This window comes from Oncorhynchus masou, chromosome 27 (assembly GCF_036934945.1).
Source record: "Oncorhynchus masou masou isolate Uvic2021 chromosome 27, UVic_Omas_1.1, whole genome shotgun sequence".
Classification (NCBI taxonomy): domain Eukaryota; kingdom Metazoa; phylum Chordata; class Actinopteri; order Salmoniformes; family Salmonidae; genus Oncorhynchus; species Oncorhynchus masou.
The window spans coordinates 55,042,716-55,053,490 of record NC_088238.1 but is presented as its reverse complement, the minus strand read 5'-3'; the positions used below and the strand labels follow the sequence as shown (position 1 = coordinate 55,053,490).

The 10,775-nt window shown below is 44.1% G+C and overlaps 1 pseudogene; it reads right to left on the bottom strand.

The window, feature by feature from the left end:
- LOC135516431 (actin filament-associated protein 1-like) overlaps nucleotides 1–10,775 on the bottom strand; it is a 90,337-nt pseudogene that overhangs the window by 66,452 nt on the left and 13,110 nt on the right.

Here is a 10,775-nt window from a genome sequence, read left to right as displayed (position 1 = left end):
CTGGGTGTGTATGTGTGTGTGTGTCTTTCTTTCTATCTCTTTCTCCCTAACATACTATAGGGTTGATATGACTAACATACTATAGGGTTGATATGACTAACATACTATAGGGTTGATATGACTAACATACTATGGGGTTGATATGACTAACAGGAATGGATGAGACAAAAGACAGAGCAAGGGAGCGATAGAGAGAGAGAACATTAGAGAGAGAGAGAGAGAGAGGGGGGGAGAACATTAGAGAGAGAGAGAGAGGGGGGGAATGAACATTAGAGAGAGAGAGAGAGAGGGGGGGAATGAACATTAGAGAGAGAGAGAGAGAACATTAGAAAGAGAGAGAGAGAGCATTAGAGAGAGAGAGAGAGAGAGAACAGAGAGAGAGAGAGGGAGAGAACATTAGAGAGAGAGAGAGGGAGAGAGAACATTAGAGATAGAGAGGGGGGGAGAACATTAGAGAGAGAGAGGGAGAGAAGGGGAATGAACATTAGAGAGAGAGAGAGAGAGAGAGAGGGGGAATGAACATTAGAGAGAGAGATGGAGAGAACAGAGAGAGAGAGGGAGAGAACAGAGAGAGAGAGAGAGAACATTAGAGAGAGAGGGAGAGAACATTAGAGAGAGAGAGCGAGAGAGAGAGAGAGAGAGGGAGAGAGAGAGGGAGATAGAGAGAGAGAGAGAGAGAGAGAGAACATTAGAGGGGGAGAGAGGGAGAGAACATTAGAGAGAGAGAGAGAGAGAGAACATTAGAGAGAGGGAGAGAGAGAGAGAGAGAGAGAGAGAGAGAGAGAGAGAGAGAGAGAGAACATTAGAGGGGGAGAGAGAGAGAGAGAGAGAGGGAGAGAACATTAGAGAGAGGGAGAGAGAACATTAGAGAGAGAGGGAGAGAACATTAGAGAGAGAGATAGAGAGAACATTAGAGAGAGAGAACATTAGAGAGAGGAGAGAGAGAACATTAGAGAGAGAGAGGAGAGAACATTAGAGAGAGAGAACATTAGAGAGAGAGAGAGGGAGAGAACATTAGAGAGAGAGAGAGAACATTAGAGAGAGAGAGAGGGAGAGAACATTAGAGAGAGAGAGAGGGAGAGAACATTAGAGAGAGAGAGAGAGAGAGAGAGAGAGAGAGAGAGAGAGAGAGAGAGAGAGAGAGAGGGGGGGGAATGAACATTAGAGAGAGAGAGAGAGAGAGAACATTAGAAAGAGAGAGAGAGCATTAGAGAGAGAGAGAGAGAGAACAGAGAGAGAGAGGGAGAGAACATTAGAGAGAGATAGAGGGAGAGAGAGAGAACATTAGAGATAGAGAGAGGGGGGGAGAACATTAGAGAGAGAGAGGGAGAGAAGGGGAATGAACATTAGAGAGAGAGAGAGAGAGAGAGGGGGGAATGAACATTAGAGAGAGAGAGAGAGAGAGAACAGAGAGAGAGAGAGGGAGAGAACAGAGAGAGAGAGAGAACATTAGAGAGAGAGAGAGAGAGAGAGAGAGAGAGGGAGAGAGAGAGGGAGAGAGAGAGAGAGAGAGAGAACATTAGAGGGGGAGAGAGGGAGAGAACATTAGAGAGAGAGAGAGAGGGAGAGAACATTAGAGAGAGGGAGAGAGAGAGAGAGAGAGAGAGAGAGAGGGAGATAACATTAGAGGGGGAGAGAGAGAGAGAGAGGGAGAGAACATTAGAAAGAGAGAGGGAGGGAGAGAACATTAGAGGGAGGGAGAGAACATTAGAGAGAGAGAGAGGAAGAGAACATTAGAGAGGGAGAGAACATTAGAGAGAGAGAGAGGGAGAGAACATTAGAGAGAGAGAGGGGGAATGAACATTAGAGAGAGAGAGATGGAGAGAACAGAGAGAGATAGAGGGAGAGAACAGAGAGAGAGAACATTAGAGAGAGAGAGAGGGAGAGAACATTAGAGAGAGAGAGAGAGAGAGAGAGAGAGAGAGAGAGAGAGAGAGAGAGAGAGAGAGAGAGAGAGAGAGAGAGAGAGAGAACATTAGAGGGGGAGAGAGGGAGAGAACATTAGAGAGAGAGAGAGAGGGAGAGAACATTAGAGAGAGGGAGAGAGAGAGAGAGAGAGAGAGAGAGAGAGAGAGGGAGATAACATTAGAGGGGGAGAGAGAGAGAGAGAGGGAGAGAACATTAGAAAGAGAGAGGGAGGGAGAGAACATTAGAGGGAGGGAGAGAACATTAGAGAGAGAGGGAGGGAGAGAACATTAGAGAGGGAGAGAACATTAGAGAGAGAGAGGGAGAGAACATTAGAGAGAGAGAGAGAACATTAGAGAGAGAGAGATAGAACATTAGAGAGAGAGAGAGGGAGAGAACATTAGAGAGAGAGAGAGGGAGAGAGAGAGAGGGAGAGAGAGAGAGAGAGAGAGGGAGAGAGAGAGAACATTAGAGATAGAGAGAGAGGGGGGGGAGAACATTAAAGAGAGAGAGGGAGAGAAGGGGAATGAACATTAGAGAGAGAGAGAGAGAGAGAGAGAGGGGGGGGGACATTAGAGAGAGAGAGAGAGAGGGGGAATGAACATTAGAGAGAGAGAGAGAGAGAGAGAGAGGGGGAATGAACATTAGAGAGAGAGAGGGAGAGAACATTAGAGAGAGAGGGAGAGAACATTAGAGAGAGAGAGAGAACATTAGAGAGAGATAGATAGAACATTAGAGAGAGAGAGAGGGAGAGAACATTAGAGAGAGAGAGAGAGAGAGGGAGAGAGAGAGGGAGAGAGAGAGAGAGAGAGAGAGAGAAAGAAACTGCACTCCCATCTCTCTAGTTTCCTAGGGGAACCATAAAACATGCAACTCTCCTTTGACCTGCAGTCACTGGCAGTGTTCGGGATACACACACACACACACACACACACACACACACACACACACACACACACACACACACACACACACACACACACACACACACACACACACACACACACACACGTGTCAGGAGTTGGTAGGTGGCGAGAGAGCAGAACCATATTGAACTCAAAACGACCCTTCTGCTTTATAGGAGACTGTAACATCCTCCAATATGATTGGACGTGACATTCATGGGACAGAGTAGTGCATGCGATCTGTGTTGAGCTCATGCAACATGTCTCAAATTGTCCAATCACATGTGGTTGAAGAATGGGGAAAGAATTCCCTTCTCAAGGACAATGAACAAGTTGCGTTGCGATCTGATTGAAGACATTGCATTTCTTGTACAAATCACTACCATGCCCAATCAGTGCATTCGGAAACTATTTCCCTGGACTTTTTCCACATTTTGTTACATTACAGCCTTGTTCTAAAATGGATGAAATTGTTGTTTCCCCCCCATCAATCTATACACAACACTCCATAATGACAAAGCAAAAAAAAGTGTTTTAGACACTTTTGCCTTGATGGCATTCTCTCAACCACCTTAATGTGGTAGTCACCTGGAATGGATTTCAATAAACAGGTGTGCCTTGTTAAAAGTTAATATGTGGAATTTCTTTCCTTCTTAATACATTTGAGCAAATCAGTTGTGTTGTGACAAGGTAGGGGGGTTATACAGCAGATAGCCCTGTTTGATAAAAGACCAAGTCCATATTATATCAAGAAAAGCTCAAATAAGCAAAGAGAAATGACAGTCCATCATTGCTTTAAGACATGAAGGTCAGTCAAAATCCGGAATATTTCAAGAACTTTGAAAGTTTCTTCAAGGGCAGTCGCAAAAACCATCAAGCACAATGATGAAACTGGCTCTCATGAGGACCCAGAGTTACCTCTGCTGCAGAGGATAAGTTCATTAGAGTTACCAGCCTCAGATTGCAGCCCAAATAAATGCTTCAGAGTTCAAGTCACAGACACATCTCAACAACAACTGTTCAGAGGAGACTGCGTGAATCAGGCCTTCATAATTGATTTTGCTGTAAAGAAACCACTACTAAAGGACAACAATAATAAGAAAAGACTTGCTTGGGCCAAGAAACACGAGCAATGAACATTAAACTGGTGGAAATCTGTCCTTTGGTTTGATGAGTCCAAATGTTTGATTTTTGGTTCCAACCGCTGTGTCTTTGTGAGACACGGAGTAGGTCAACGGATAATCTCTGCATGTGTGGTTCCCACCGTGAAGCACGGAGGAGGATGGTGTGGGGGTGCTTTGCTGGTGACACTGTCTGTGATTTATTTAGAAGTCCAAGGCACACTTAACCAGCATGGCTTGCACAACATTCTGCAGTGATACGCCATCCCATCTGGTTTGCGCTTAGTGGAACAATCATTTGTTTTTTTAGCAGGACAATGACCCAAAACACACCTCCAGACTGTGTAAGGGCTATTTGACCAAGGAGAGTGCTGCATAAGATGACCTGGCCTCCACGATCACCCGACCTCAACCCAATTGATATGGTTTAGGATGAGTTGGACCGCAGAGTGAAGGAAAAACAGCCAATAAGTGTTCAGCATATGTGGGAACTCCTTCAAGACTGTTGGAAAAGCATTCCAGATTAAGCTGGTTGAGAGAATGCAAAGAGTGTCCAAAGCTGTCATCAAGGCAAAGGGTGGCTATTTGAAGAACCTCCAATATATTTTCTATTTTGATTTAACACTTTTTTGGTTACTACATGATTCCATATGTGTTATTTCATAGTTTTGATTTCTTAACTATTATTCTACATTTTAGAAAATAGTAAAAATTAAGAAAAACCCTTGAATGAATAGGTGAGTCCAAACGTTTGACTGGTACTGTAAGTATTCAGACCCCTTACTCAGTAATATTGTTGAAGCACCTTCGGCAGTGATTACAGCCGACTCTTCTTAGTTAAGACTCCTCAAGCTTGGTACAACTATATTTGTGGAGTTTCTCCCATTCTTCTCTGCAGATCCTCTCAAGCTCTATCTGGTTCGATGGTGAGCATCGCTGCACAGCTATTTTCAGGTCTCTACAGAGATGCTCAATCAGGTTCAAATCTGGGCTGTTGCTGGGCCACTCAAGGACATTCAGAGGCTTGACCCGAAGCCACCCCTGCGTCGTCTTGGCTGTGTGCTTAGGGTCATTGTCCTGTTGGAAGGTGAACCCTTGCTCCAGTCTGAGGTCCTGAGCGCTCTGGTGCAGGTTTTCATCAAGGATATCTGTACTTTGCTTCGTTCATCTTTCACTCGATCCTGACTAGTCTCCCAGTCCCTGACGCTGAAAAACATCCCCACAGCATGATGCTGCCGCCACCGTGCTTCACCGCAGGGATGGTGCCAGGTTTCCTCCAGACGTGACGCTTGGCTTTCAGGACAAAGAGTTCAATCTTGGTTTCATCAGACCAGATAATCTTGTTTCTCCTGGTCTGAGAGTCCTTTAGCTGCCTTTTGGAAAACTCCAATTGGGCTGTCATGTGCCTTCTTCCATTTAAGAATGATATAAGTCACTGTGTTCTTGGGGACCTTCAATGCTGCCAAATGTTTTTGTTTTGGTACCCTTGCCCAGATCTGTGCCTCGACACAATCCTGTCTCAGAGCTCTACGCACAATTCCTTCGACCTCATGACTTGGTTTTTGCTCTGACATGCACTGTCAACTGTGGGATCTTATATAGACAGGTGTGTGCCTTTCCAAATCATGTCCAATCAATTACATTTACCACAGGTGGACTCCAATCAAGTTGTAGAAACATCTCAAGGATGATCAATGGAAACAGGATGCACCTGAGCTCAATTTTGAGTCTGATAGCAAAGGGTCTGAATAATAATTGTAAATAAGGTATTTCTGTTTTTTATAGTTAATAAAATGTGCAAAAATGTTCACTTTGGTCATTATGGGGTAGTGTGTGTAGATGTTTTATTTAATCCATTTTAGAATAAGGTAAAAAAATTAAATAAAAAGTTAAGGGGTCTGAATACTTTCCGAATGCACTGTACAGGTTGTGATGTCATAGGTCAGAGAGAGAGAGCGAGCGATGGTGTGTGAGGTGGTCTTACGAGCCAGGGGTGTGGGATCTCAGGGAGTGGCATCTGAGGGGGGGCAGAAAGGCTGCTGTGGTCCTCTGACTTGAACGAGGGCTCTGAGAGAGGAAGACAGAGAGATCGAATTACAATCAACAAACATAAAATGCAATGGCATGGATTAGGTATGATGATAATGGTAATGAGGTAGAGTATGTGGATTGAGGGTATGAAATGGCTGTTGGTCCGGGTGAGAGTGGAGTGAGATTGTGTAATGGTTGTGTGATGGTGAAGGTTGTGGTCTTTAATGTTGAGGGTCGTGTGGAAGATGTAGGAGATGTGAGAGTGGAGTGAGATTGTGTAAAGGTTGTGTGATGGTGAAGGTTGTGGTCTTTAATGTTGAGGATCGTGTGGAAGATGTAGGAGATGTGAGATTGTGTGAAGGTTGTGTGATGGTGAAGGTTGTGGTCTTTAATGCTGAGGGTCGTGTGGAAGATGTAGGAGATGTGAGATTGTGTGAAGGTTGTGTGATGGTGAAGGTTGTGGTCTTTAATGCTGAGGGTCGTGTGGAAGATGTAGGAGATGTGAGATTGTGTGAAGGTTGTGTGATGGTGAAGGTTGTGGTCTTTAATGCTGAGGGTCGTGTGGAAGATGTAGGAGATGTGAGATTGTGTGAAGGTTGTGTGATGGTGAAGGTTGTGGTCTTTAATGCTGAGGGTCGTGTGGAAGATGTAGGAGATGTGAGATTGTGTGAAGGTTGTGTGATGGTGAAGGTTGTGGTCTTTAATGCTGAGGGTCGTGTGGAAGATGTAGGAGATGTGAGATTGTGAAAAGGTTGTGTGATGGTGAAGGTTGTGGTCTTTAATGCTGAGGGTTGTGTGGAAGATGTAGGAGATGTGAGATTGTGTGAAGGTTGTGTGATGGTGAAAGTTGTGGTCTTTAATGTTGAGGGTCGTGTGGAAGATGTAGGAGATGTGAGATTGTGTGAAGGTTGTGTGATGGTGAAGGTTGTGGTCTTTAATGCTGAGGGTCGTGTGGAAGATGTAGGAGATGTGAGATTGTGTGAAGGTTGTGTGATGGTGAAGGTTGTGGTCTTTAATGCTGAGGGTCGTGTGGAAGATGTAGGAGATGTGAGATTGTATGAAGGTTGTGTGATGGTGAAGGTTGTGGTCTTTAATGCTGAGGGTCGTGTGGAAGATGTAGGAGATGTGAGATTGTGTGTAGGTTGTATGCAAGGTAATGTTAGTCACTTTATCCCTACCTACAGTATATATACTGTGTGTACCTCAACTACCTCGTACCACTGCACATTGACTCAGTACTGGCACCTCGTGTGTACAGCCAAATTATCGTTACTCATTGTGGATTTATTCCTTGTGTTATTATTATTATTATTTGACAATTATTTTTTTCTCTCTACATTTTTTGGGAACGGCCCTCCCTGTAAGTAAGCGTCTCACTGTCAGCCTGTTGTTTACAAAGCATGCGACAGATGTATTTGATAATAGCTGCGGTTGTAACCTTTAGCGGTGAGGACCCTGTGAAGGATGTTAGAGATGAGCATCTTCTTCTCCCTGACCCCAGCGCTCAGATACTCCCTGTCCAGCAGGTCCAGGAACAGACGCAGCTCACACACCAACTCCTCCATGGCTTCAAAGAGACAAAAACCCACAGTGTTAGAATGTTAGACATCGTCAGGGGTTGATGGCAATGTCTTAGTTATGGATACGCACTTATGCAAGTTATGTGTATGAATGACATCATTGTGTTCAACAATAATGGCAATACAGTTACAACAGCCTCCTTCCTGTCTGAGGAAACAGAAGAACACCTCAGTTGTTATGCAGAAACCTTCTGTAAAAACATTCACAGGGTTAGAAGCAGATGGAAAGGTAAACCCATTGTTAGATAGGGATGGAAAGGTAAACCCAGTGTTAGATACAGATGGAAAGGTAAACCCAGTGTTAGATACAGATGGAAAGGTAAACCCAGTGTTAGATACAGATGGAAAGGTAAACCCAGTGTTAGATACAGATGGAAAGGTAAACACAGGGTTAGATACAGATGGAAAGGTAAACCCAGTGTTAGATACAGATGGAAGGGTAAACACAGGGTTAGATACAGATGGAAATGTAAACCCAGTGTTAGATAGGGATGGAAGGGTAAACACAGGGTTAGATACAGATGGAAGGGTAAACACAGGGTTAGATACAGATGGAAAGGTAAACCCAGTGTTAGATACAGATGGAAGGGTAAACACAGGGTTAGATACAGATGGAAAGGTAAACACAGGGTTAGATACAGATGGAAGGGTAAACACAGGGTTAGATACATATGGAAAGGTAAACACAGGGTTAGATACAGATGGAAGGGTAAACACAGGGTTAGATACAGATGGAAAGGTAAACACAGGGTTAGATACAGATGGAAGGGTAAACACAGGGTTAGATACAGATGGAAAGGTAAACCCAGTGTTAGATACAGATGGAAGGGTAAACACAGGGTTAGATACAGATGGAAAGGTAAACACAGGGTTAGATACAGATGGAAGGGTAAACACAGGGTTAGATACAGATGGAAATGTAAACCCAGTGTTAGATAGGGATGGAAGGGTAAACACAGGGTTAGATACAGATGGAAGGGTAAACACAGGGTTAGATACAGATGGAAAGGTAAACCCAGTGTTAGATACAGATGGAAGGGTAAACACAGGGTTAGATACAGATGGAAAGGTAAACACAGGGTTAGATACAGATGGAAGGGTAAACACAGGGTTAGATACATATGGAAAGGTAAACACAGGGTTAGATACAGATGGAAGGGTAAACACAGGGTTAGATACAGATGGAAAGGTAAACACAGGGTTAGATACAGATGGAAGGGTAAACACAGGGTTAGATACAGATGGAAAGGTAAACCCAGTGTTAGATACAGATGGAAGGGTAAACACAGGGTTAGATACAGATGGAAAGGTAAACCCAGTGTTAGATACAGATGGAAGGGTAAACACAGGGTTAGATACAGATGGAAATGTAAACACAGGGTTAGATACAGATGGAAAGGTAAACCCAGGTTTGCACTGGTACAACACCTGAGGAATCTCCCTCCCTGCTGTCAACGCTGATTTATAGCTCTGGGAAAATACACCTTCACCCCTCTTCAGACAGCAGCAAAACAATAGGCATAGCTGAAGGTTTAGGTAAGGGTGTGTGTGTGTGTGTGTGTGTGTGTGTGTGTGTGTGTGTGTGTGTGTGTGTGTGTGTGTGTGTGTGTGTGTGTGTGTCTCTCTCTCACTGGGAGTGAAAAAAGGGTATGCTTCTCTCAGGAAATGTTACGGATCGCTTCACATTGAGTTTGTAGGGGTGCTATGAGGGTGTTATGCGCTGCACATCAATACAGAACCAGGCTGTAGATAAAGAACACCCCTATATCTTCCATAGTTCAGCCCTTTGAGTTCCAGTTGAGCCTGTCATAAACATGTGATTATGTAATTGCTGAGGTTGGCAGGTACAGTCTCCGCTGTTGACATGACCTTACAAGTTGTAGTTGGTTAGGTCATCATATAATCATAGGTCCTATCTGTGGTTAGTTCTGCAGAGAATTCACCAGAACCCCACGAAGACAAGAAACACAAACACACACACACACACACACACACACACACACACACTCACTCATGATGGAACTGTGTGTATCGTCTAACACCTGCAACTTCAGAATTCCTCACAGACAATGCCGGTGTATTTTGGATGATTCCATTAAATCAGTTTAGTTAAGGAACTATAGTGGTGTTGGGGAGGTATATTTTGATTCACATACACACACACACACACACACACACACACACACACACACACACACACACACACACACACACACACACACACACACACACATACACACACACACACACACACACACACACACACACACACACACACACACACACACATATACATACGTACATATACACAACAGTATGTGGACACCCCTACAAATGTATGCCCCCGTGCATAAAGCGAGATCCATACAAAAATCGGTGTGGAAGAACTTGACTGCCCTGCGCAGAGCCCTGACCTCAACCCCATCGAACACCTTTGGGATGAACTGGAACGTCGACTGTGCACCAGGCCTAATCGCCCTACATCAGTGCCCGACCTCACTAATGCTGTTGTGGCTGAATGGAACAAAGTCCCCGCAGCAATGTTCCAACATCTAGTGGATCTAGTGGAACATCTAGCCTTCCCAGAAGAGTGGAGGCTGTTATATCAGCAAATGGGGGGGGGGGGGGTATCAATTCCATATTAATACCCATGATTTTGGAATGAAATGTTAGACAAGCAGGTGTCCACATACTCTTGGTCATGTAGTCTATTATCGAGTTATGCATTATTTCATTAGGTCCAGGACCACACCAGTATCGCAATATATTTCCCATAACAAAAATAAAAACACGCAGACCAACCTGCTGTATGACTAAAAATGTCTGTTATAGCTTAGAAAATACATGTGACTCCAGATGACAACATAATGATCTTTGTTTCTAACATTTAGGGCTGTTTTCCTAAAGTTAAATCTGCTTTGTGTTTTGTTTCCTTGCCACAAAACCAACAAGTATTTGCAATACTGGTATCGTCCCGGCCCTGTATGTCATAGTAAATTATAACGTAACTATAGGCATCCCATCTTAATGTGGAACCTGACGGACAGCCAATGAAACGCTTCGGAATGTTCTTAGCACGACAGCACAGTGTTTTGGGCATAGTCTCAATTCACAAAAGTACAGTACGCATTGTTTTTGCCAGACACCTGCAATGATATATCATCTAGTCGGCCCTGTAAAAGCCTGAAGGACCCCCTTTGACTTCAATGAATGATAGTGATGTACAGTTTGAG